Source organism: Psammomys obesus, unplaced genomic scaffold (assembly GCF_907164565.1).
Source record: "Psammomys obesus unplaced genomic scaffold, mPsaObe1.curated_primary_1811, whole genome shotgun sequence".
Taxonomy (NCBI): Eukaryota; Metazoa; Chordata; class Mammalia; order Rodentia; family Muridae; genus Psammomys; species Psammomys obesus.
The window spans coordinates 1,812,246-1,819,212 of record NW_026587382.1 but is presented as its reverse complement, the minus strand read 5'-3'; positions in this window follow the sequence as shown (position 1 = coordinate 1,819,212).

Sequence of the window (6,967 nt, the reverse complement as noted above, 5' to 3'; positions counted from 1 at the left end):
TGAAGTGAAACGTTGTATCATGGGAGATGAAGTGAGACATTGTATCAGGGGAGATGAAGTGAGACATTGTATCACAGGCGATGAAGTGAAACACTGTATCATGTATGGAAGCCAAAAGGGTAAACAACTCAGTAGCTTCAGGAAGTCCCTGAAACTGAGCAGATTCTCGGGACACTCCCTCCACAGCATACACTCGAGAGCCGTAAGGGCTGTGCGACACTCTCAGACCTCAGGAGCTGCTGGCAAGCGCAGTGCCTGCCTGTGGAGCTGCAGGCTGCGCAGTGTGCTCTGGGGGGGGGGGGGGGCAGCTTTTGTGAGCTGCCATCCGTGCTGTGACGGGCTCTGGGTTTGAGTTGTTTCTGCTTCTGGAAGTAACCCTAGGGAAGTTCCCTGGCTAGCCTGATGCCTACTTTGGTGTGTCCTCTTTTCCTTATCTGAGCACGTTTGCTCTGTGGGGTGCGTGGAAGTTCAGAGGTCTCTAAAACTGGTTCTCAACCATCCTGATGTGACTGTTCTTTAATATGGTTCCTTATGGGGACCCCAACCATAAAACTATTTCCTTGCTGTGTCATAACTATTTTTTCTGGTTATGAATCATAATGTAACTATATGATATGCAAGATATGTGCTTCCAATGGGGCTGTGACCCGCAGGTTGAAAACCATTGCTCCAAGACTTGTGTCACACAGCTGGGCTGCTCACTGAGACCCAGAGGTCAGAGGCATCCTTACCATGGGAGACAGGAACACGGAGGAGGGAGGAGGAGGGGGCTGGGTTTCCCTGAGTGCTAGCGGTGTACCACAGACCTCTGGCCCTGTGATGTTCTTCTCCACCATCTGTTCATCAGAGCCCGTGTCTGAATCCCCTGCTTCACCTGCTTCCTCCCCAGACGGAGGCTTTTCTGTGGTGATAATGAACTTGCGTTGTCAGCAGGTGGCTTTGCTGTCATCACTGTCCTCTGTTCCAGGTGGAAGGCCAGGCCTCCCTCTGCTCACTGTCCTCCACTGGGAAACTAGGAAGGTGTTATCTGGGCAGCTTTGGAGGCAGGACCTCAGCCAGGGTTTCCCTTGTGCTGAGCAGACTGAAGAGTGAATGCTGCAGCAGGCTCTCTGACGCTCTCTGAGGAGCAGACCTGCTGGGGACTCGGCTTCTGGATCCCACAGCCCAGGAGTGGCCGGTGCCAGCCGCCATTCAGAGTCCACGCAGAAAGCAGGTGCCAGCCACCGCTGAAGAGCTGTGTGTGCAGTCATGGTCCCTCACAACAGGCCTGTGCCCGGTCAGCACGCTTCGTCAAATGTGAGAGGAGCAAGGAGAGAAGGGCCCAAAGAAACAGCTCCACAGGTAGAGCTATAGCAGAGGCTGAGAGCTGAGGAGACAGGAAAGAAGAGGAAGCCCAGTGTAGACAGCAAATGTGAGGCAGGGAGGAAACCCCCCCCCAGAGGGTAGTCAGGGGTAGCGAGATGAGTGTGGGTCAGCGCAGAGAACAGGGATCCAGACAGGAATGCGGCAGCAGTGGTGTGGAGGAGGGCAGAGTCAGAAGGAGATGATAGGAAGAGGATGGGGCTGGACAGAAGGGCAGGTGTGGGCGGGGAGGCAGGAAGCCATGGCACCCGCAGCTGTTGGGTCCACAGGCAGAGGAGGAGCAGAGCAGTGAAGCCTGAGAGGGCAGAGAGACCAAGGGAGATGGAGAAACAGTAGGGACAGAGCAGGTGCCGCTCCTCCTTTAAGTCCTCAGCCTTGGCGCTCATGGTCCTAGGTGGTGGGTGAGTGGGGCCATGGTACAGGCGTGGACTGGGAGTTCCGAGCATCTGCTGGATTTCCGGGTCATTGTGGACCAGAAAAAATGGTAGCAGAAGCCAGGAGTAGTAACAAGCAACAAAGAATTTCTTCAAGGCACTTCCCAGGGGTTGACAGAGCTGGGAAAGTCACGAAGTCATGATTTCTATGTGCCCTTTATGCAGTAGGCCTTCTGCTACCCTCGCGTTCCACACGCTCTCACGTGTGTCTCTCCCACGCGTCCCTGTGGGTTGGGGGCCCAGGCTTTCTAGCCCCTGGCTTCCTTCCTGTCTCCTCCTGATTCCTCTCTCCACCTCCTCCCTTACCGTCGTTGGTGCTGGAGCCACTGATCACCAGCCCGTGCTCTGCAGAAGGGCGGCAGCGCCAAGAGTGACAGACCCAGAAAGTGGGGGGGGGGGGGGGGGGCCCCCCGGCCCGGGGGGGGGGGGGGGGGGGACCCCCCAGGGGGGAAGGCCCGGGAAGGGGGGGGGGGGGGGCAGAGACCCCAGGGCCAGGGGTGGGGTGGACAGAAACCCACAGGGCAGGAACCACAGAGCCCCGGAAGGAGCTAGAAGCAAAGCAGGAGGGAACGCGGCTGCCGGCAGCCTGCAGTCTCTCCCCGGCCTGGAACTGGATTCTAAGGCCCTAGCCTCCGGCCTTTCTCTGCACAGGTTCCGGGGTCCCACCGAGTCAGGGCTGGGCCTTGGCCCCGGTCTATCTGTGAACCTCGTTCAGGTCCTCACGGCTGATTCTCCTGAGTTCATTTTTGCTAGCCGGCTCATTGCTTTCTCTGATCCGGGAGCGCGCAGTACAGAGGTTGGTAGCTGGTGGGGTCGGACGGCCCGAAAGCAGTTACCGCAGTAAGTGCATCCAGAACCGTCAGGGGAGCGAGCGCACGCAGTGCAGTTCCCCGCGTTCGGGAAGCGCAGGGGTCAGCACCCCGAGGGCAGTGGGGAGCCTCGCCCCGGGACAACCTGAGCGCGGGGCCCCCGGTAAGCGCCGCCCCCTCCGCCCACCGCCCGCGCCCCCGGCCCTGCGCTCTCAGCTCACGGTCACTGCCGCCCGCCCCGCGGGCCTCCCCCCCCGACGCTCGCGCCCTCCCGCGGACCCCACCCACTCCCACCCCGCGCCCGGAATCCCTCGGGTTCCCCCCCCCCGCCCCTGCGCGACCCTCATCTGCAGAGACCACGCCCAGGTCGGTGATACCTAAGATGACGTTTGCCCGTCCTTCTGAGGGTCCCCAGCCACTGGGGTCAGTTTTTCACCTAGGTCCGTGTAGAGCTACGGCGATCGTCCTCAACCTCCCCTTCCCTTCCAGCTCAACTGCTAAAGCTAAATTCTAAAGCTACATTCTCCACCGTTGATAACCAAATAAGCTCTAGTACAGTTGATGGCCTTGGGGTAACAACTCCCTTAACCGAGGTCCTTACTGGTTTCCTGACTTATTAACCCTTTCCCGTGCTGACACTGCCTCCACATTAAACCCAACCAAACAAAAACTCTATTATTAATTTCTTGTAAACTGTTAAAGATAACTAAAACATGCAAGTTAACTATCAGTTACCACATAAGTTATATTCTGTAATTTAATTCATAACTATACTTATAGCCATGATTACCAAAATAAGCTTTATTTAGTCTCCTATATATGTTTTCAAAGTTAAACGAAAAGAAAAGGACTAAAACAATGTTTGTCTGTTTAGATATACTTTAGATAGATAGGTGTAGAAGAGCTTTTGGTGTCTTTAAAAACTCAGTTATGTTATGTAAACGTGTTTTTGCTTTAATCCCAGGTGTGGGATGTGGGACTGATTCAGATGGTCCACAGCAGCAAACTGTTTGCCTCTTGCGGGCTCTGAGAGGGGCTCTTCGCCAGCTGCAGATGGTTTAATCTGAGGACTCTGAGAGGGAGTACCTGCCAGAGTTAAGGGGGAGAAGGCGGGGCTCTGAGGAAGAAGCGGCAAGGCTGCTGTGCTCCTTCTGCTGCTCCTGGGCGCTGTGGACGCGATGAAAAGTTGAAGCTCTCCTGAAAGGAAGATTGGACTTGCCCCGAGGACCCTACACAGTAGGAAGTGGCCGAAGAGAACTAAGCCCCTTCTCCCCACTGACCTTCTTTCTCTCCTTCCTGGTGTCAGAAGGGATCCGGGTGGAGAAGGAAGGTAGAGCCACAAGCAACAGAAACGAAATAGTTTAAAAGTACACCAACAAATAGGTGGTTCCCAAATACATCAGAGATTTGCAGAACATGGCATTTTAAATGTCATTTTAAGCTTTTCATAATAGAGATAAACCAGAGGCTGACACCACCCCTAGTCTCCTAAGAGGAGGGGCACAGAAGAGCCTCTGCCTGGAGCTTACTTTAAAGGTGGGAAAGCTGGCCCCGGGTCTGCAGACTGCCCTTTGCCTCACTGCCGAGCACATGCTGTCAAGATGGGTGAAAACAGGGTGCTGGGGAGCCGATTGCCTTACTTTGTCCAGACAAGGATAGAACAGTCCCTCTAAGTTCCTGCCCCCAGTAAAGTTCCTGTGATTTTCTGGGCCTGCTGGCCGAAGGCGGGTGCCCCCCACCAACCACAAGGGAACCATGGATGACTGACTGTCCAGGCAGCTGCTGAGTCTGTGTCATTTTTAATAGATTCAGACGCTCCTCTGTACTTCGGTTTACTCAGGTAGAAATCACCCCACATCTCTGATGGGTTTGGAGACCATGAAAGAAGTAACTGTTTACTGTCCCTTTATCTCACAGAATTTGATTTCAATGATGGTTCCCAGTAATCAGCTCATGCTCATGTGTCTCCTGTGGAATAACTGAATAGGGAAAAAGTATAGGGTTTATTAAGGTCTGAGGATTCAGAAGCCCAAGCTGTGGGGGTCTAAGAGAGTGTTTTAGGGCCTAAGAAGATGTTTTAAGGTTGATGAATGCAGGTTGTGAAGGTTAGAGGATGTAAAGGCTTAAATGATGATAAAAGGTGATATATATGGTACACCACTGGAAGAAAACTATTTCCGGTTCCTTTCCCTAGCGATGCCATTATTGAGACTTTAAAAGTTGATCACTGCATTCCGATAGACTGTTTAGCTGGTGCAGTACCGCGGACGTTAGTCTACTCCCAGGCGCAAGATGTTAAATGTCCTGAGTAGACCCTAAAAAAAAGTGTGTCTAACTACATACACCTCACATCCATCCGTCCATCTAGCAGGGCTAAATGTGCTACAAGAGATGGGGTCTTCAGCGGTCCCTTCCGGAGGCTCTGTGCTAACTTCCTGCCTGGATTCACAGGCCCTTAACAGAAGAGTCGCAAATCCTTAACTAGGGCTACAGCACAGCACTCCCGCTCGCTGTTCGCTGTGCTGTTCCCAGAGTAGGCTACCGCCTGATAAAAATCCATCTCTCCTAAATGCAGACGGAAGGGCTACAGAAACAAATACAGCGGTGAAACACACTAGCTTCCCCGTTTTCACCCCACTGCTGTGAAATCTTAAAACCGTATGAGTCAGACACACACACACACACACACACACACACACACACACATGAGAGGAGGACCTCATCATGTCCCAAAAGAAGCCACTTTTTTTTTTCCCTAGATGCCCCTTAAACAAGAGCCCGGCTCATTGGTCCTCTGAAGCCATGGCAGGAAGAGATGTGTGGGTTTCCTCCTTACCCCAGGGCTGTTGGCTGCCAGCCCATGAGGGCAGGAGGAGAAGAGAGGGCCCATGAGCACACCAGAGTGACAGACCAGCCCCAGAGAGGCAGGTCGGGCTTATCCCGGGGGTGAGGGGAATATACAGGGAAACAGAACATCCAGGAGGCACAGCACAGTCCTGTGGCCTGTGCAGGGCACGGTGGTACCTAATTATCACATGGGCAAGGTGAGGGAGCATTCTGCAGCAAGAGGTGTCATCAGGAGCATCCTCCAAACAAGGACAGGCAGAGAGGAGGAAGCCCCCACCCACTAAGGGAAGGGAGTCCTCCATCTTGCTCCCAGCTCAGAGAGCAATCTGGCCGTGGAGGCTGCGACGTTCAGCAGCAGGACCCTCCAACAATGTGCTAGATGGCTACGTGGGCCGGGGACGAGAAATAGAAACAAATTCCCAGAAGATGTTTGGCCACCTCAGTGTTGCTATGGACAATGACCAAAGTCTTCTCCCTGACTCACGACGCAGTCTAGCTTGAGAGCTGCGATGGGGGGCCAACGGGCTTGCCAATGGCACCTCCACCGTGACAGCTGCTTGATTTTCATTCTTCAAGGGAGTGGGTCGGGGGCTGCTCAGAAAGCTGGGAACCCTCCCTAGGCTTATGGGTTCACCATCCAGAGACAACCAAAGGAGTCAGAGGAGAGGCCAAGCAGGGCTCGGCAGGCCGGTACAGCCGACACAGGTGGCTTTGGCACATCATAACCGTCAGCCTCATTTTCTGACTCCATAGCGCCAGTACTGGGGTGGGCTGCACCAAATTCCCTTCCCCAGGGGCGCTATACTGGCCCTCCAGATCTGGTTACACCTTTCCTTGTTTTGTAAACCTAAGACATACCTGATTGGTTGATTAAACAGCCTAAGCCTGACAGGGCAGGGGTAGGCGTGGCTGAGGCTACTGGGCTTTTGGGTTCAAGAGAGAATCATGGGGAGACAGAGAGAAGAGAGGATGAAGGAGGACGCCACGATGGATTAGCATGAAGGAACTGGAGGGACTGGAGGAAGGATTCCAATGATGGCATGGAAAGGCCTAGAAAAGAATAAAAGCAAAATATTGGGATAACGGATGAAGATAGTTCAGATGAGGATGGTTAAGGCGGATGGCATTGGATGGGGGCTGGGAGATGGAGGGTGAGGTTATTCAGACAGCGTAAGTGAAATAGCTGCCCGGCCCAAGGTAAATAAGGCAATCATAAATCTAGCAGGTGTCTGTGTCTTATTATCTGTGACAGCGGGTGAAATAAATGCCTCCGTGATAATCTTAGGGTGAATGATAAACGTTGTATACCCCAACGCTCATTTTGTCTTTGCTGCAACAGTGTTGATTTCCGTTACAGAGACTGCTTGGGACAGAATGTTACACAGCCGTGGACCTGCCGGTCACAGTCACTCACTCTCAAAATCTGGGCTGCCTCCAAGGGCTGTTTTGGCTCTGGCTTCTGAACCCCGATGGACCTACTAGATGTGGGGGTCATATATTCCATCTCCCCTTTGC